Source organism: Artemia sp. Qi Xiang Cuo, chromosome 10, assembly GCF_049724085.1.
Source record: "Artemia sp. Qi Xiang Cuo chromosome 10, ASM4972408v1, whole genome shotgun sequence".
Taxonomy (NCBI): Eukaryota; Metazoa; Arthropoda; class Branchiopoda; order Anostraca; family Artemiidae; genus Artemia; species Artemia sp. Qi Xiang Cuo.
The window spans coordinates 11295367-11317115 of NC_142803.1; the positions used below are offsets into that span (position 1 = coordinate 11295367).

Consider the following 21749-nt stretch of genomic DNA (forward strand, 5'->3'; position numbering starts at 1 on the left):
GCCTTGACATTTTAAAAGGTCATTGAATTTTTGTACGCAGTTCTTTCTGATTTTTTAGCTCCTTATCTCTTTTTTAAGCTAAGAGTCTTAGAAATTGGAATGTGTTCACTAAACGCTCCAGTGTTGTGTTAATACCAGTTTTCAGTTCCTCATACCTCTTTTAAGGTAAAGGTTTAAGCATCTGGGATGTATGGACAAATGACTGAGATTCTAACGGAAAAGTTGCTTGCGATAGCTACCATAAGTATAAAGAGGATGTTCAACTTATTGCTAATCTCAATGTTTCATATTACAGATTCAGGTGATATATTTTATTTTATTTTATTGGGATTGGTTTTTTGGTGTTACGCGAAAATACAGAAGGAATTAAATTGACAATTATGGTATAATGTGTAGTTGCACATTACCTATTATGGAGGAGGACCGATGTATTATTGTGTTGGTGGAGGAAGGGTGAGCCTAATAACTCCAAAAGTGCATTTTTAAGTCAAATTTTCGTAACTCTCCTTGAGAATTCATACAAAGGTAGGACAGGGAGGGGACACATTAGTGGCTAATTCCCTTACTTTCTGGGAAGACTTTTTTGGACTAAAGGGCTAGGCTCACGTAGCTGATTTCGGCAACCGATTTCAGCAAGTGCGTATTCTACGTCGAGTGATTCTAATTAATGATGCTAAGAGGCGAGGCTTAGTGAAGGTTTTTCGGTGATTAATCATCATTAATTACGTTCTAGACAAGGAATATATTAGGGCTTAAGAGCTTTAGGCTTGTAATTAATCGTATTTAATGATTATCGTAAATCAATCGTAATTAATGATGGTTAATCACTAAGCCCCGCCTTTTAGCATCATTAATTATAATCACTCGACCTAGAATATACCCTTGCTGAAATTGGTTCCCAAAATCAGCTACATGTGCCTAGCCCTTAAGCGTATAATTGTAGTAGTTGATACAAGTAGTACAGTACTTCAATCTATTAGTTGGGGCCCCAGACAGCGATAACTTCACCACCCCTTGGGCTTCTACAGGTCCGGACACGAGCGGCCAGTGCCCCACGGGTATGCAATACTCCGGGTGGTCATACATACATTGATAAGATTTGGTGAACTTTTGGGTATAGTAAGCACGTTAAATTGAATAAGAATGTGAAATACTCTGGTGCCCCTGCTGCGGCCATATCAAATTCTATAGCACCCTGACTCTAGCCATTACAAATGCTATGGTGCTTTTATCTATAGACATAAACAACACGGTGATCTTCCGCCTAAACCTATACTCCGGTGGTCCTATCATCGGGATTGTCAATACTTTTTATGAAACAGAAGTTTCTCAAACATGAAAACACTCAAATATCCAATGGAAGAATGGTCAGGAATCTCATTATACTTACTTAAAAGCGGAATAGGTAGTCAGAAGGGAGAAATCAACTCTTCACCTTTTATCGGTTCAAGGAAAGGAAGTTTTATCAGTCGCTATCTGAGTGTTTGGGTATATTTTTCGGCAATTATAGAAGGTTCAATGATATAATTGATTCGAAGGAATGCCAATGAATCATTGTAGATCAAGTTTTCAAATAATTTAAAATTTTGCAACAAAAAAAGAGATATCATCTTAAACAAAAATATACCTTAGGGGACTTCAATCTTAGAGATATCCAAGAAACTTAGCTGGAAGTTTTTGTTTTAATTATAGCTAAAGTTCAGTGGCCTGGAAGGGACTGGTACAAATACGCTACGGTGACACAGACTCCCTAAAATTAAATATTTAAATCAATAATTTAAAAGAAGATTCGGCAATAGATATTTTAACTGATCAAAAAGTACTTAGTTGGTTTTAGTTTTAACTGTTAGACAACTATTTTCCTGATTTTAGTTACTTGAGATATAGGTTTTAACTGTAGGAAGTCCTTTGAGATATAAAGGTAAATTATTTTTCTCTCAAAATTGAAACTGAAGTATCTAACGAATTTAACAAAATTGATTATATTTCTAGACAACGTTACAACGGTCCAATATGATAAAAAAAGATACAAGCCAAAACACTTTTAACTGGTTCAAATGTTCTTAACTGGTTTTATTTTGAATTTTGGGATAACTATTTTTCTTATCCTATTTACTTCAGATATAGTTTTTAAACTTTAAGATATCGTTTGAGATTAAACTCAAAACAGAAAACTGAAACCTAAACTGCTCCTTAGTTTTTCTTAAAACTGAAACCTTAGTCTCTAACGAAATTAATAGAACTGATTATATTTTAAACAATGTTACGACTGTCCTATGAGAAAAACGATACAAGCCAACTAGTCTCCTAATTTTAATTACTTGAGATATAGGTTTTAACAGTAGGAGGTCATTTGAGATATGAAAGTACTTAGCGAAAGTACAAGTTTTTAACAAAATTTGTAAAATCGATTATATTTTAAACAATATTGCGATGGCCCTATGAGAGAAATGATACAAGCCCAAACACTTATAACTGGTTCAAATGTGATCAGCTGGTTTTATTTTGAACTTTGAGGGATAACTTGTTTCCTGGTTTTAGTTACTTGAGATATGGGTTTTGACTGTAGTACGTCATTTGAGATACGAAGATACATTTTTTTTTTCTCAAAACTGAAGCTTAAGTTTCTACCAAAATCAACAAAGTTGATTAAATTTTAAACAATGTTATGACGAACCTATGAGAGGAGTGACACAAGCTCAAACTTTTTTAACAGGTTCAAATGTGCTTTACCCGGTTCTTATTTTGAGCTCTGAGATAGGAAGTTAATTTTTTTTTGTTATCTGAGTTATAGGTTTTAACTGTAGAATTTTTTTTTAAGATATGAAGGTACTTTTTTTTCTCAAAACTGAAATTTAAGTTTCTAACGAAATTAGGAGAACTGTTTATATTTTAAACAATGTTACGATGGACCTATGAGCGAAATGATACAAGGCTAAACTCTTTTAACCGGTTCAAATGTGCTGAGCTGGTTTTATTTTGAACTTTGAAATAACTAGTTTCCTGGTTTTAGTTACTTGAGATATGGGTTTTGACTGTAGGATGTCATTGGAGATAGGAAGATACATTTTTTTTTCTCAAAACTGAAATTTAAGTTTCTACCGAAATCAACATGATGATTAAATTTTAAACAATGTTATGACAACCCTATGAGAGGAGTGATACAAATTCAAACTTTTTTAACAGGTTCAAATGTGCTTTACCCGGTTCTTATTTTGAGCTCTGAGATAGGAAGTTCATTTTTTTTTTTTGTTATTTGAGATATAGGTTTTAACTGTAGGATTTTGTTTAAGATATGAAGCTACTTTTTTTTTCGAAACTGAAATTTAAGTTTCTAACGAAATTAGAAGAAGTGATTATATTTTAAACAATGTTACGATGGCCCTATGAGCGAAATGATACAAGGCTAATCTCTTTCAACTGGTTAAAATGTCAGTAGCTGGTTTTATTTTGAACTTTGAAATAACTAGTTTCCTGGTTTTAGTTACTGCAGATATGGGTTTTGACCGTAGAATGTTATTTGAAATACGAATACACATTTTTTTCTCAAAACTAAAGCTCAAGTTTCTACCGAAATCAACAAAGTTGATTAAATTTTAAACAATGTTATGACGAACCTATGAGAGGAGTGATACAAGTTCAAACTTTTTTAACAGGTTCAAATGTGCTTTACCCGGTTCTCATTCTGAGCTTTGAGATAGGAAGTTTATTTTATTTTTTTGTTGTTTGAGATAAAATGATTAAATTATATTAAATTATATTTATAAGGTGATTAAATTTTAAACAATGTTATGACAAACCTACTAGAGGAGTGATACAATCTCAAACTTTTTAACAGGTTCAAATGTGCTTTACCCGGTTCTTATTTTGAGCTCTGATATAGGAAGTTTATTTTTTTATTTTTTTGTTATTTGAGATATAGGTTTTAAATGTAGGATTTTGTTTAAGATATGAAGGTACTTTTTTTTCTCAAAACTAAAATTTAAGTTTCTAACGAAATTAGAAGAACTGATTATATTTTAAACAATGTTACGATGGCCCTATGAGCGAAATGATACAATGCTAAACTCTTTTAGCTGGTTCAAATGTGCTTAGGTGGTTTTATTTTGAACTTTGAGATAACTAGTTTCCTGCTTTTAGTTACTTGAGATATGGGTTTTGACTGTAGGATGTCATTTGAGATAGGAAGATACATTTTTTTTTCTCAAAACTGAAATTTAAGTTTCTACCGAAATCAACAATGATGATTAAATTTTAAACAATGTTATGACAACCCTATGAGAGGAGTGATACAAATTCAAACTTTTTTAACAGGTTCAAATGTGCTTTACCCGGTTCTTATTTTGAGCTCTGAGATAGGAAGTTCATTTCTTTTTTTTTGTTATTTGAGATATAGGTTTTAACTGTAGGATTTTGTTTAAGATGTGAAGCTACTTTTTTTTTTCGAAACTGAAATTTAAGTTTCTAACGAAATTAGAAGAAGTGATTATATTTTAAACAATGTTACGATGGCCCTATGAGCGAAATGATACAAGGCTAATCTCTTTCAACTGGTTAAAATGTCAGTAGCTGGTTTTATTTTGAACTTTGAAATAACTAGTTTCCTGGTTTTAGTTACTGCAGATATGGGTTTTGACCGTAGAATGTCATTTGAAATACGAATACACATTTTTTTTCTCAAAACTAAAGCTCAAGTTTCTACCGAAATCAACAAAGTTGATTAAATTTTAAACAATGTTATGACGAACCTATGAGAGGAGTGATACAAGTTCAAACTTTTTTAACAGATTCAAATGTGCTTTACCCGGTTCTTATTCTGAGCTTTGAGATAGGAAGTTTATTTTTTTTTTTGTTGTTTGAGATAAAATGATTAAATTATATTAAATTATATTTATAAGGTGATTAAATTTTAAACAATGTTATGACAAACCTACTAGAGGAGTGATACAATCTCAAACTTTTTAACAGGTTCAAATGTGCTTTACCCGGTTCTTATTTTGAGCTCTGATATAGGAAGTTTATTTTTTTATTTTTTTGTTATTTGAGATATAGGTTTTAAATGTATGATTTTGTTTAAGATATGAAGGTACTTTTTTTTCTCAAAACTAAAATTTAAGTTTCTAACGAAATTAGAAGAACTGATTATATTTTAAACAATGTTACGATGGCCCTATGAGCGAAATGATACAATGCTAAACTCTTTTAGCTGGTTCGAATGTGCTTAGGAGGTTTTATTTTGAACTTTGAGATAACTAGTTTCCTGATTTTAGTTACTTGAGATATGGGTTTTGACTGTAGGATGTCATTGGAGATAGGAAGATACATTTTTTTTTCTCAAAACTGAAATTTAAGTTTCTACCGAAATCAACAATGATGATTAAATTTTAAACAATGTTATGACAACCCTATGAGAGGAGTGATACAAATTCAAACTTTTTTAACAGGTTCAAATGTGCTTTACCCGGTTCTTATTTTGAGCTCTGAGATAGGAAGTTCATTTCTTTTTTTTTGTTATTTGAGATATAGGTTTTAACTGTAGGATTTTGTTTAAGATATGAAGCTACTTTTTTTTCGAAACTGAAATTTAAGTTTCTAACCAAATTAGAAGAAGTGATTATATTTTAAACAATGTTACGATGGCCCTATGAGCGAAATGATACAAGGCTAATCTCTTTCAACTGGTTCAAATGTCAGTAGCTGGTTTTATTTTGAACTTTGAAATAACTAGTTTCCTGGTTCTAGTTACTGCAGATATGGGTTTTGACCGTAGAATGTCATTTGAAAAACGAATACACATTTTTTTTCTCAAAACTAAAGCTCAAGTTTCTACCGAAATCAACAAAGTTGATTAAATTTTAAACAATGTTATGACGAACCTATGAGAGGAGTGATACAAGTTCAAACTTTTTTAACAGGTTCAAATGTGCTTTACCCGGTTCTTATTCTGAGCTTTGAGATAGGAAGTTTATTTTTTTTTGTTGTTTGAGATAAAATGATTAAATTATATTAAATTATATTTATAAGGTGATTAAATTTTAAACAATGTTATGACAAACCTACTAGAGGAGTGATACAATCTCAAACTTTTTAACAGGTTCAAATGTGCTTTACCCGGTTCTTATTTTGAGCTCTGATATAGGAAGTTTATTTTTTTATTTTTTTGTTATTTGAGATATAGGTTTTAAATGTATGATTTTGTTTAAGATATGAAGGTACTTTTTTTCTCAAAACTAAAATTTAAGTTTCTAACGAAATTAGAAGAACTGATTATATTTTAAACAATGTTACGATGGCCCTATGAGTGAAATGATACAAGGCTAAACTCTTTTAGCTGGTTCAAATGTGCTTAGGTGGTTTTATTTTGAACTTTGAGATAACTAGTTTCCTGCTTTTAGTTACTTGAGATATGGGTTTTGACTGTAGGATGTCATTTGAGATACAAAGATACATTTTTTTTCTCCCAAAACTGAAGCTTAAGTTTCTACCGAAATCAACAAATTTGATTAAATTTTAAAAAATGTTATGACGAACCTATGAGAGGAGATACACAAGCTCAAAATTTTTTAACAGGTTCAGATGTGCTTTACCCGGTTCTTATTTTGAGCTCTGATATAGGAAGTTTATTTTTTTATTTTTTTTTGTTATTTGAGATATAGGTTTTAACTGTAGGATTTTGTTTAAGATATGAAGGTTCTTTTTTTTCTCAAAACTAAAATTTAAGTTTCTAACGAAATTAGAAGAACTGATTATATTTTAAACAATATTACGATGGCCCTATGAGCGAAATGATACAAGGCTAAACTCTCTTAACTGGTTCAAATGTGCTTAGGTGGTTTTATTTTCAACTTTGAGATAACTAGTTTCCTGCTTTTAGTTACTTGAGATATGGGTTTTGACTGTAGGATGTCATTTGAGATACAAAGATACATTTTTTTTCTCCCAAAACTGAAGCTTAAGTTTCTACCGAAATCAACAAATTTGATTAAATTTTAAACAATGTTATGACGAACCTATGAGAGGAGTTACACAAGCTCAAACTTTTTTAACAGGTTCAAATGTGCTTTACCCGGTTCTTATTTTGAGCTCTGAGATAGGAAGTTTATTTATTTTTTTTTTGTTATTTGAGATATAGGTTTTAACTGTAGGATTTTGTTTAAGATATGAAGGTACTTTTTTTTCTCAAAACTGAAATTTAAGTTTCTAACGAAATTAGAAGAACTGATTATATTTTAAACAATATTACGATGGCCCTATGAGCGAAATGATACAAGGCTAAACTCTTTCAACTGGTTCAAATGTGAGTAGCTGGTTTTATTTTGAACTTTTAAATAATCAGTTTCCTGAGTGTAGTGAACTGAGATATAGTTTTAATTATAGGATATCTTTTGAAATATGAAGGTATTTTTTTCTCAAAACTGAACCTAAATTTCTCACGAAATTAAGAAGATCCTTTATATTTTAAACTTTGTTACGAAGGCCCTATGAGAAAACTGATAAAGACCCCAAACACTTTTAACTGTTTCGTAAAAAAATAACAATAACAAAGTAAAATAAAGAAAGAAAACAATCTATTTTCGAGCAAAAAAAAACACATTTTGAAGAACGATTTTGCATATTTTCTTCGTGTTTTGAAGAACAACAGCAAATTATTAAAAATTACAAAAATTTTAATAAAAGTTAAAAAAAGGAAAAAACGAAAAAAAGAGAAAATCTTGAATCGAGCAAAAAGAATATGTTGAAGTAGATATTTGCATATTTTCATCTAGTTTCTAGCAAGAACAAATTTTGAAGGACATTTTTGTATATTGTTTCATAATGCTTTTTGATTTGATTAGTAAAAGTACAAATAACAGTGAACCTGATATGAAGATTTCAATCAGTATGGCCAGTAAAAGTACAAATAAAAGTGAAAATGGAAGAAAATTGAATCATTATGATCAGTAAAAGTACCAAGAAGAGGGAAAATGAAGTGAGATTTGAATAGGTTTGATCGGTAAAAGTACCAAGAACACAAACATGAAGGGACATTAGAATCGTTAAAAACGATAAAACTATCAATAAGTTTGAAAATGAAACGGGAATTTGAATCAGTTTCATCAGTTAAAGTAGCAAGAACAGTGGAAATAAAAGGTGTCTTTAATCGGTTTTATCGGTAAAAGCACCAAGAACAGTGAAAATGAAATGGGAATTTTAGTAAATTTGATCGATAAAAGTATCAAGCAGAGTAAAAATGAAATTAGATTTGTATCACTTTGATCTGTAAAAGTACCAGCAACAGTGAAAGTGAAATGGGATTTGAATTGGCTTGATCGATAAAGATACAAAGAACAGCGAAAATGAAATTAGAATTGAATCAGTTTGATCAATAAAACTAGCAAGAATAGTGAAAATTAAAATAAAATTTAAATAGAGTTGATCGTAAGAAGTACCAGGTACAGTGAAAATGAAATGAAAATTGAATAGGGTTGTTCCGTGGAATTTTCAAGAATAGTGAAAATTAAGTTATCTTTGAATCAGTTCGATCGGTAAAATTTTCAAGAGCAATGGAAATGAAATGGCATCTATTTTCGAGCAAAAAAAGCGCATTTTGAAGAACGATTTTGCATATTTTCACCGTGTTTTGAAGAACAACAACAAATTATTAAAAATTGCAAAAAATTAAATAAAAGATAAAAAAAAGTAAAATACGAAGAAAAGAAAAGAGAGAAAAACTCGTTTCGAGCAAAAAACACATCTTGAAGCAGATATTTGCATATTTTCATCTAGTTTCTAGTAAGAATAAATTTTGAAGGAAACTTTCGTATATTTTTTTCATAATGCTTTTTGATTTGATTAGTAAGAGTACAAGTAACAATGAGACTGATATGAAGGTTCAATCGGTATGGCCAGTAGAAGTAACAATAAAAGTGAAAATGAAAAAAAAAATGAATCAATTTGATATGTAAAAGTGCCAGGAACAATGAAAATGAAAGTTTATTTTAATCATTTTGATCTATAAGAATACAAAGAACAGTAAAAATACAACGGTATTTTAATCATCTTGATTTGTAAAAGTACCAAGAACAATGAAAATGAAAGGAGATTTCAATTGATTTTATCAAAAAAAGTAGTAAGAACAGTGAAAAAGAAACGCAATTTGAATCAGTTTGATCGATACAATTACAAGAAGAATGAGAAATAAATGATATCTGAATTGGTTTGACCAATAAAAATACCAAGAATAATGAAAATGAAAGGAGGAATTTAGATAGTTTGTTTGGTAAAAGTCAGTTTAATCGATAAATATAGTAAGAACAGTGAAACAGAAATGAGATTTGAATCAGTTCGATGATCGATATAAGTATCAAACAAAGTATAAAAGAAAGGATATTTGAATTAGTTTGACCAGTAAAAAAACCAAGAGCAGTGAAAATGAGAGGGTATATTAATCAGTTTGATTAGTGAAGGTAGCAAGAACAAAGACAATGAAAGAGGATCTTAATCAGTTTGATCGGTAAAAATACCAAGAGCAGTAAAAATAAAATGGCACTTGATCGGTATATGTACCAAAAAATAGACGGGTATTTTAATCCCCGTCTGTTCTCAATAAGGGGATTTTAATCAATCTGATCGTTAAAAGTAGCAAGAACAATAAAAAGAAATACGATTTGAATCAGTTTGATCGGTAAAAGTACCAAGAAGAGGGAGAGTGAAATTGATGTGTAAAAGTACCAAGAACTGTGAAAATAAAATAGGATTTGAAAAAGTTTGATCAGTAAGATCGCCAAGATCAGTGAAAATGAAATAAGATTTGAGTAGGTTTGATCAGTGAAGTAGCAAGAACAGTGAAAATGAGAGGGGATTTTAATTCACTTTCATCGGTAAAAATACCAATAACAATGAAATGATAGAGTTTTGAATCATTTTGATCAATAAAAGTACCAAGAAGAGGGAAAATGAAGTGAGACTTGAATAGGTTTGATCGGTAAAAGTACCAAGAACGCAAAAATGAAGTGACATTTGAATCGTTAAAAACAATAAAACTATCAATAAGTCTGAAAATGAAACGGGAATTTGAATCAGTTTTCATCAGTTAAAGTAGCAAGAACAGTGGAAATAAAAGGTGCCTTTAATCGGTTTTATCGGTAAAAGCACCAAGAACAGTGAAAATGAAATGGGAATTTTAATAAATTTGATCGATAAAAGTATCAAGCAGAGTAAAAATGAAATTAGATTTGTATCACTTTGATCTGTAAAAGCACCAACAACAGTGAAAGTGAAATGGGATTTGAATTGGCTTGACCGATAAAGATACAAAGAACAGCGAAAATGAAATTCGGAATGATTCAGTTTGATCAATAGAAATAGCAAGAACAGTGAAAATTAAAATGAAATTCAAATAGAGTTGATCGTAAAAAAGTACCAGGAACAGTGAAACTGAAATGAAAATTGAATAGCGTCGTTGAATGGAATTTACAAGAATAGTGAAAATTAAATGATCTTTGAGTCAGATTGGTAAAAGTTTCAAGTGCAATGGAAAAGTAATGGCATTTGTGTCAGTTTGATCGGTAATAATACCAAGAACAGTGAAAATAAAATGGGGTTTTGGATCACGTCGATCAGTTTAAGTACCAAGAACAGGGAAAAAACGAGTATTTTAATAAGTTTCATCGGTAAGAGTAGCAAGAGCAGTGATAAGGAAATGGAGTTTGAATCAGTTTGATCATAGAAGTACCAAGAACGAAGACAATGAAATGGGATTTTAATCAATGTGACCAATAAATACCAAAAACAGTAAAAATCAAGGGGATTTGAATCAGTTGAATCTGTAAAAGTACTAAGAACAATGAAAAGGAAAGAGGATTTCATTTGCTTTGATAGAAAAAGTTATAAAGAACAGTGAAAAAGAAATAAGATTTGAATCAGTTTGATGAATAAAAGTAGCAAGAACAAAGAAAAAGAAAAGAAATTTGAATCAGTTTGATCGATAAAAGTACCAAGAAGAGTGAAAGTTAAATATTATTTCAATTAATTTGATCAGTAAAAGTATCAAAAACAGTAAGAATGAAAGGGGATTTTGAGTAGTTTGGTCGGTAGAAGTCAGTTTGATCAATAAAAGTTGCAAGAACAGTGAAAATAAATGAGAATTGTATCAGTTTGATCGATAAACGTACCCAAAAGAGGGAAACTGAAATAGTATTTGAATTAGTTTGCCAAATCAAAGTAACAAGAACAGTGCAAATGAATCGAGATATTAATCAGATTTATCGGTAAAAGTAGCAAGAACAGAGAAAACGAAATTGATTTAAATTAGTTTTACCTGTAAAAGTACAAGAACAATGAAAATGAAAGGAAATTTTAGTCAGTTTGATAGGTAAAAATATCAAAAAAACTCAAAATAAAATGGGAATTGAACAAGCTTGATCAGTAAAAGTAGCAAGGGCAATGAAAATAAAGGAAAATTTTAATCAGTTTGATTGATGAAAGTGGCAAGAACAATGAAAAAGAAAAGAGATTGGCAAGTTAAGTTGGGTTTCACTGATCTTGGCACTTTTACAAATAAGACTTATTCAAAAATCGTTTCGTTTTACTGTTCTTGGACCTTCTAATGGCCAAAACATTTAAATCCCTTTTCATTGTATCTGTTCTTGGTACTTTTACTGAACAATCATATTAGAGTTCCATTTCATTCTCACTCTTCTTAGTACTTTGCAGATTAAAATGATTCAAATCTCATTTTTTTCATTTTTCTTGCCACCTTAATCAATCAAATCGAATAAAATTTCCTTTCATTTTCATTGCTCTTGGTACTTTTAACGATCAAGCTGATTAAAAACCCCATTTATTTTCACTGTTCTTGGTATTTTTACCGATCCAACTGATTAAAATTTCCTTTCATTTTAGTTGTTCTTGGTAATTTACTGATAAAACTGATTTAAAATAAATTTAATTTTCACTGTTCTTGCTACTTTACCGATCAAACTGATTAGTATCCCTTTTCATTTTTACTTTTCTTGTTACTTTTACTAGTCAAAATATTTCAAGTACATTTCATTTTCACTCTTCTTCGTGCTTTTATTGATTAACTGATTCAGATCTCATTTCTTTTTCATTGTTCTTGCTACTCTTATCAATCAAACTGACTTTTACCGATCGTACTGTTTAAAATCACCTTTCATTTTCACTGTTATTGGATCTTTGACTAGTCAAATCAATACAAATACTATTTCATTTTCACTCTTCTTGGTACTTTAATCAATCAAACTGACACGAATTTCATTATTTTTTCACTGATTTTGATACTTTGCCCAGTCAAACTGATTCAAATCTTATTTTATTTTTAATGTTATTTGTATCAATCAAACTGAATGAAATCTCCCTTTTATTTTCTTTGTTCTTGGTACTTTTTCTGATCAATCTGATTCAAGCTCCATTTCATTTTCACTGTTCTTGCTACTTTTACCGATAAAACCGATTAAAATCCCTCTTCATGTTCCTTGTTTTTGGTACTTTTACTGATAAAACGAAAAAATGGAAAAAAAAACGAGGATTATACAAGCCAGTGAAAAATGTGGACTAAAATGCGAATATTTCGGTCAAGGCCTCCGCTTGACCGTCCTCTGTGAACGATAATAAAATTAAAATTACTAATAAAAATCCAAAGATACTAAAAAAAATTCCAAACCTTAAAACAAAGCACAACTAAAATTTGACGACCCTTTCCATGTAACGGTGAAAGGGTTTACTGGCTTATATAATCCTCGTTTTTCTCTTTTTTACTATTTTTTAGTTTTATCATGATTATCCAGTGTGTTCTCAGAAATTATTTACCTTAACTGATCAAAGTGATTCAAATCCCATTTAATTTTCATTGTTTTTACTACTTTTACTGATCAAACTGATTCAAAATCCATTTAATTTTCATTGTTATTTTACGGATCAAACCAATTCAAATCTTAATTCCGTTTCACTGATCTTGCTACTTTTACTGATGAAACTGATTCTATTTCCCCATTAAGTCTTAACTGTTATTGGTATTTTTTCTGATAAAATCAGTTCAAATTTCATTTCATTTTCACTCTTCTTGGTACTTTTACCGATCAAACTGATTCAAATCCCATTTCATTTTCACTGTTCTTGGTACTTTTACCTATTAAACTGACTCAAATCTCATTTCATTTTCACTGTTCTTGGTAAATTTATCGATCAAGCTGATTTAAATCTCCTTTGATTTTCATCCTTTTTAGTACTTTTACTCATCAAACTGATTTAAATATCGTTTTCAATTTACTGTTCTTGGCACTTTTACCGATCAAAATGATTCAAACCCAATTTCATTTCCTTTGTTCCTTATACTTTTACTAATCAAACTGATTCAAATATCGTTTCATTTTCACTGTTCTTGGTACTTTTACCGATCCAATTGATTCAAATCCCATTTCATTTTCATTATTCTTAGTACTTTTATCGATCCACTCTGTTGAAGTTTCATTTCTTTTTCACTATTCTTACTATGTTTATTGATCAAACTGATTCAAACCTTGTTTCATTCTCACTGTTCTTGGTATCTTTATCGATCACGCCTATTCAAATCCCATTTCATTTTCACTGTTGTTGGTACTTTCATTGATCATACCGATTCAAATTTTATATCATTTTTATTCTGCTTGCTCTTTTATTGATCAAAATTCTTCAAAGTCCAATTTCATTTTGACTATTCCAGGTACTTTTACCGATCAAACCAGTTAAAATCCCATTTTATTTTCACTGTCCTTGGTACTTTTATCTTTTAAACCGATTCAAATTTCCTTTCATTTTTGGTATTCTTTGTAATTTTACCGATCAAACCTAGTCAAATCCAATTTCATTTTCACTTTTCTTGCTACTTTTACTGATCAAAGCTACTCAAACCTTATTTAATTTTCACTGATCTTGGTACTTTATTGATCTACCCTATTCAAATCCTATTTAACTTTTACTCTTCTTGGTACTCTTACCGAACAATTTCATATTCATTGCTCTTGGTACTTTTACTGATCAAGATGATTCAAATACCATTTTATGTTCACTGTTCTAGGTATTTTTAACGATCAAACTGGTTAAAATCACCTTTCATTTTATTTGTTCTTTATAATTTTACAGGCAAAACTTATTCAAACTCTATTTCATTTTTACTGTCCTTGCTTCTTTACCAATAATACTGATTAATACCCCCATTTGTTTTCACTATTCTTAGTACTTTTACTGGTCAAACTAATTCAGATACAATTTCATTTTCACTCTTCTTGGTGCTTTTATCGATCAGACTGATCCTAATCTCATTTTTTTTTCACTGTTCTTGCAACTTTTTTTGATCAAACTGACTTTTATCGATCAAATTAGTTAAAATCCCTTTTTTTCACTGGTCTTGGTACTTTTATTAGTCAAACAAATACATATACCATATAATTTTTACGCTTCTTGGTACCTTTATCGATCAAACTGATTCAAATCTCAATCCTTTTTCACTGTTCTTTCCACTTTTATAGACCAAACTGACTCAAATCGTATTTCTTTTCCACTGTTCTTGTTATTTTTTTCGATCAAATCAATAAAAATGCTTTTTCAATTTCATTGTTTCTTGTGTTTTTACCAATCAAACTGTTTCAAATCTCATTTTATCTTTACTGTTCTTGGTATTTTTATCGACCAAACTGATTAAAATCCATTTATATTTTATTAGTTCTTGGTATTAACTGATCAAACTGATCCATAACTCAATTTCATTTTCAATTTTATTTGTAATTCTATTGATCAAACCGATTCAAATCTTATTTAATTTTCACTGTTCTTGGTAACTTTACAGAACAAATTGAGATAAATGATGAAAAAACACGTAAATTTGTCCTTTAAAATTTGTAATTGCTAGAAACATGGTGAAAATATGTCTAATTTCCGCTTCAAATATGTTGTTGCTGTTCAAATATGATGAAAAATATGTAAATGAGTGCTTCAAAATGTGTTTTTGTTTGGCTCGCAACAGGCTTTTTCTTTTATTATTATTTTTAAATTTTTTTTTACTCTTTAATCTTTTTGCATTTTTTCAATTATTTTTAAATTTAGTTAATTTGTCTATTTTTACTGTTTACATTTTTCTGCTTTAGTTTTTTATGAATCAGTTTAAGGCGTTTGGGGGCTTGTATCAATTCCCTCATAGGACCTTCCTAACAATGTTTAAAATATAATCGATTTTATTACTTTCGTTAGAAACTTAGGTTTCAGTTTTGGAAAAAAAAATAAACCTTCATATTTCCCACGACATCCTATAGTTAAAAACTATATCTCAAGTAACTAAAATCAGAAAACTAAAACCTCACAGTTCAAAATCAAACCAGTTAAGCACATTTGAACCACTTAAAAGTGTTGGACTTCTATCATTTCTCCCAGAGGGACGTCGTAATGATGCTTTAAATGTGATCGGTTTTACAAATTTCGTTAGAAATTTAAGTTTTACTTTTGAGAAAAAATGTACTTTTAGATTTCAAACAATTTCTTACAGTTAAAAAAAATATGAATTTTATTAGTTTCGTTAGAAACTTAAGTTTCAGTTTTGCGTGAAAAAAAAACTGAGTACCTTCATATCTCAAACGACTTCCTACAGGTAAAAACTATATCTCAAGTAACTTAAATCAGGAGACTATTTGTTTCAGAGTTCAATTTAAAACCAGTTGAGCACATTTTGATGAGTTAAAATATTGATTGCGAAATCTTTATTCAAAATTATTGGTTTTAATTTTTAATAATAGGTAATCTATTTCACCGTAACATAATTGTACCTGTCTCTCCCAGGCCACTGAACTATGGCTATAATATAAAAAAATTTCAGGACGAGTTTCTTGGACATCTCTAAGATTGAAGTTTCCGCGTGTATATTTTTATTTAGAAGGCCATCTCGTTTTTTGATGCAAAAGTTTAATATTAAGAGCAATAACTGTAAACGATCTGAAATTTTGTTCTGCAATAGGTCCGTTCTTTTGCACTAAGATCTTACATCTAAGATGTCACATCTTTCTGCAGAGATTTCCGTTCTTTTAACTCATCTTTGTTCTAAGATCTTACAGCTCACTGATGTCAGGAAAAAGTGTGAAGGACGCCATCTTTCTTCCATATAGATGAGAGAACTTTGATGATATACTCATCATTGTTCTTAGACCGCTTATTAGAGCAGATGACATTTGCAAAAGAACGCTATAAGATGTAAGATCTTAGAGCTAAGATTTCACTTTTAAGCGTTCTTTGTCAAAAGATGTAAGATCTTAGCACAAAGATGAGTAAAAGAACGGCCCTAATGATTCTTTTGAATTCTTTTGAATAGGTTATGTCACTACACCTTCTACGAATTCCGAATAATTTACCCTTTATTAATTTACCTTTATATAATTTACCCTGAATAATTTACACTCAATAGCGACTAACGAAATTTCCTTTCCTTATGCTGATAAAAGGTGAAAAGATGATATCTCCCTTCTGACTACCAGTTCTGCTTTCAGATAATTATGATATGATTTCTGACCATTTTTACATAGGAAGCATTGTGTGTGTTTTATTATTATTTCAGAAAATCTTTAACATTTTAGGCTATATTCACAAGCCTACAAGAACAAAGATAGAGAGAGAATGGGAGGGAGAACATCATGAATGCTGGCAGGGATTTCTTAAGGGGACATAGGGTTAAAATGTGCTACCAGGATTTTTGTTTCTACCCAGATTTAAACGGTGATGTTAATAATTTTTCTATTCATGTGTTATATTTCTTGTATTTTTGTTTCCCGGGAGACATTGTCTCCATAACTGATGTCCATAGAAAACTTCTCTGTAGAAATAAATCAAACAGCTTATGGTAGCAAACTGTAAGTATAGAGTTAAAAATATCTATAGTAACCAGGTCTGGGCGTTTATTCCCCCGAAAAATCCCCCCCCCAAAAAAAAATTAACCCCACGGAAAATACACCCCTCTTGTGGAAAATACCACCCGTAAAATATCCCCAAAATACCTCCCCCTCCCTCCCCGAGAAAAAAAACTCCCTGAAAATGCCCCGGGTTGGCCCCTGAAAGTGGTGCCCCTGAAAGTGGCTGGTTGGTTTCTAATCATTTTTTACTTATAAAAAGGACTAAAACTCTCAATTTATTATCGAATGAGGTTTCTCCGAAGTTTCTATGGGTTTGAGATGGACATGGGGATGAAGAAGGGGAATCCCCTCTCCTATACGGAATAAATTCTGCCCACTGGTGGGTACTCTTTACTATCATAGTAACAGCGTAGACCAGAAATGCTCAAAGACACTTAAAGGGACTAAATGTCAATTTCATATATTTGGTTTGATTTTTAAAGTCCCCCCCACGAAAAAATAACCCCCCAAATAAAAGTCCTTAATATCCTCTTGGGGATTATAAATCAATTTCTACCTCCAATCTCCCCTTGTCTCTTTCTTAGAACTAATTCTGAATTTATTTTAAGGTTATTTGAGAGCCGGGATGTTTTGGTATTAAACTAAACCCTCTGCTGCATACCCCTCCCTCTCTAACTAGCCAAAATATTTCTAAGTTCTAAATAAATTTCACAGTAAATTTACTAATGTTTTACAATTATAAATATTTGCATATGGGGGCTTTAAACCTCTACACTGGGGCCCTATGATTGTTTTGTAGTTAGGGAGGGAGAGAAATGACTCAAAAGATGCATTTTATTCCCAACTGTAATTGAGCCTTCGCAAAAATACAGAATTAGTTCTAAAGAACAGACAAGAGGAGGCTGAAAAGGGAAACTGATGTATAATTCACAAAACCATATCTACGACTATTGTTTTCTTTCGGGGGGGGGGGACAAAAAAAATAAAAAATAATACATCAAAATATGAAATTGATATTCAATCCCTCTTGATTTATGGGAATACTTCTGATCTACGATGTTATTATGTAAGTAAAGAGTAACATCAACCTCCAAAATGAACAGAATTTATTCTTTATAGAAGGGGGACTTCCCCTTCCTCATCGCTAGCCCCACCTTTTGGTTGCAGAAACTTTGAAGGAAGCTTGTTCGATCAGTAATTGAGAGTTCTAGTATTATTTTTTTTAAGTCGAAACTTATATGATGATACCATGCAGACGCGGGGGGTATTTTCCGCGGGGAATGGGGTATTTTTCGGCGGGGGGGGGATTTTCTGTGTTTGCTGTTTTTCACAGGGGGAGGGATATTTTACGGAAGGGAGGTATTTTCCAGGGTGGCAACCGCCGGTTCCCATAGAAATCGTTCCTCTAATAAAAGATGTTTTGAGTGTTATGCATGCAACAACAAAATCGGTTAATCGTGCTGATATAACTTTTTTTCAACAATCACCATTATTTTGCATTTACATACTTGATAATGACAACTTCTTTAAAGCACAGGATAGCCAAATTAACGCTCTGAATGGAATGACACAGTAGCTTAAGATCAGAACAGTGCTGAATTAGTGCCCTTTTTATTCCCAAGATGGAAAGATAAAAGCTCTGCCCTTCTATCCTTGGCAGAAAAGAGTGTTGTCAGAGATTTTTGCTGTCTTATATTTACTTCCAGCCTATTTAGTCTATAGCTGAGGAGATTTTATCTCAAATTGTTAATAAAAATATATATTTGTTTTAGTATTGCATGGACAAGGGTATTTCCAGATGGTATCGGTGAGACGCCAAATGAAGAAGGTATTTTATACTGTAGCAATTTGATAGATGAATTAAAGAGGAATAATATTGAGCCTGTGGTAAGTTACAAAATTTAGTTTAAAAAAAAAACCCTCAGAGTTTAGGTTCAATAGTTCTTTTTCAGATGCAATGCTATAGCGTTGCCTATAGTAAAGGCCATATGGCTCCAATGTGTTATTATTTATTTATTTATAAATTTTTCCAGAGGCACTTCAGATGGAAGGGGATGTCGTATAAAGTGCTCTTTTTAGGAGTCAAAAGTGATCGGAGGGCAAATAGGCCCCACTCCGTTTTATCCTCAATTGCATCTAAAAAAAATAGTGTAATCTTAGTTCAAGGATTATATAACAAAAACCATGAGGTGGACAAAACCTCCCCAAAGGCCCAGGGGCAGGCATTGTAAGTTATGCCCTGGGGGCATATATGATTTTATAAAAGGGCTGCTCGTATAAACTTCAGAAGGGGTTCATTTGATTGAGAATTAAAAGTTTTAGTTCACTTTTTAAAAGTCAAAAGAGATCGGAGGTCAACTAGCCGCTCACCCTTTTTCCAAATTAAATAAAATATTTTTTTTTTTAACAGAAAGTAAGGAGCGATATTAAAACTTAAAACGAACAGAAATTATTCTGAATATAGAAGGGGCTGTCCCCTCCTCAACGCCCCGCACTTTACGCTTGACTCTTTTCTCACAACTCTACTTTTTAAAATAATCAAAAAAAAAATTTAGCGTAAAGAGCGGGGCGTTGAGGAGGGGAAAGCGCCTTTCTTATACGAAATAATTTCTGTTTTTTTTCATTTTTAACGTCGCTGTTTACTTTTAGTTAAAAAACCCTTTTTTATTTAATTTCTGAGCATTTTTTAATTAATGCAGACCAGTTATTTAAGAATGACTCCTGAATCACAAAGGCTGTTTAATTAGAATAATAACTTCTTTTAAAAGTTAAAAAATTTTAGCATAAGAGCGAGCTATTGAGGAGGGCCAACCCCCCTCAAATACGTGATATTTTGTGTTCGTATTAAGTTTATTGCCGCGTATTAAGCTGCTTGAGATAAAGCTAAATGTTAAAATTGCCCAAAAAATAACACAAACAAATTATATTTTATATTGTCCATTATTTAACAAAGTTCGAACTTTAGCTTAAAGAGGGAGTGAACTTCCTCATATAAGTAATATTAGGGTGTTTTCCCCCTTGTCAAGACCTCGCTCTTTACGCTAAAGTTCGAATTTTGTTCCAATTCTTTAGGAATGACCCTTGAATCCTAAAGGCCGTTTAATTAGAATAAATAGCTCTTTTGAAATTACTAAAACTACTTTAGAGTCAAGAGCGAGGTATTGAGGAGGGGACGAACCCCCTCATATACGTAATAGTATCTGTTCGTTTTGAGTTTTAATTTTGCTTTGCTCCTTACTTTCAGTTGAAAAACCTGAAAGTAAAAATCGGGGCCTAGTTGCACTCCAATTCCTTGTCACTTAAAATGGGCACTAGAACTTTTAATTTCCATTCGAATGAGCCCTCTCACAATATTCTAGGACCACTGTGTTGATACGATCACCCCTGTGAAAAAGAAAGAAAATAACACAAAAAAAAACAATTAAACACGCATTCTGGCAAAAAATACAAAACTCCACATTTTTGCAGATAGCAGCTTGAAACCTCTACAGTATAGTTCTCTGATACGCTGAATATTATCGCGTGAATTTCATTAAGATTTTACGACTTTTAGGGGTTGTTACCCCCTTTCTTCGAGAAAAGGCACATTTTCTCAGGCTCGTAACTTTTGATGGGTAAGACTAAACTTGATGAAACTTATATATTCAAAATCAGTATAAAAAACTAATTCTTTTGATGTATCAGTTGTCATCAAATTTCTGTTTTTTAGAGTTTGGGCTGCTACCGAGCCAGGTCGCTCCTTATTTACAGTTCGTTACCACAAACTGTTTCAAAACGCATCCAGTAGAAATCCCTTCAGTGTAATTTAACGGTTTTAAACTTAACAAATTGTATGTAGCGGATTTCAAGGCCGGGCCCCGTCGCAGCTACGCAAAAGGCTTGTATATATTGACTCTTATTGTCGCTTGTGTTCCAAATGAAGACCATGCGAGTCTCTTCTTGACGTCACGATGTCATATGGTTCGATACAACCATCCTGGGAAAATTGGAAAATCTCCCTTAAAATTGTGAGCTGTTTAGATCATTTTTGTGGCCAGAAATGTCAATACGTAAGTTTTGAGAAAATAAACAAAACAAACTATTTTTCCAATTTTGAGGTTGGGCCTTGGCACTCAGCATGTGGCAGGCTTGTATATATTGCTTATTGTTGAAAGTAACAATGTCCAAGTGAGTCAACTTTGTTCTCTACTCTTTCCTCGGGAAAAATGAAGGGCTCCGAGAGAAATAAAAATAATTTTGAAGGGTCCCAATCACTTGTAATCAGCAGTTGCTTAGATTTGGGCATATCTGTAGGTTGGTATTGGGTTTTACACCATTTTGTTTTGACGTCAAAGATTTTGATGGCATTGTTCTACCAACGTAATATTTCTTTCTACTTCACTATCAGTTTTTACTCAGTCTGATTTTCGATTTCGCTTTTATTCAAACAGGACCATTCTTTGTTCTTCACTTCATTTTGATCACTGCCGCTTATCTTATAACCGCATATTTATTTTTTATCGCTTTGGCATATCTTTTAAATACAAATTTACTTGTTGTTAACTTTAATTTTAATTAGGTCTACTCCTCGTTGTCGCATCTTTTGTAACCGCATATTTCTTTGTTCTTGATTTTTGTTTTTTACTCGTTTTAATTTTTGCTGCCGCTTATCTTTGGCATTACTGAAAACAAAACACATTCTAAGGGTCTTTTTTTTTACCTTTATTGAATAATTTTTTTTAACTTCAATGAATAAATATCGGTGCATGTATACTAAACTGACAATCCAAAGTCATTCGTTTTTTTTTTGTTTTTTTTTTTTTGGTAAATTGCAAACTATGTTCTTGTCTTGAGAAGGTATGGGGATTCTCAGCCCTATTCATGTTGCCCTTGTCATTTTTC

The 21749-nt window shown here is 31.4% G+C and overlaps 1 protein-coding gene across 1 annotated transcript in view; it reads left to right on the forward strand.

Annotated features, from left to right (window-relative positions):
* Positions 1-282: 282 nt before the first annotated feature.
* LOC148947468 (lactase-like protein) overlaps positions 283-21749 on the forward strand; it is a 114353-nt gene continuing 92886 nt past the window's right edge. The window contains exons 1-2 of the mRNA XM_089095272.1: positions 283-301; positions 18641-18755. The gene's annotated coding sequence lies outside the window, so the exon portion shown is untranslated. The remainder of the gene's footprint in view (positions 302-18640; positions 18756-21749) is intronic.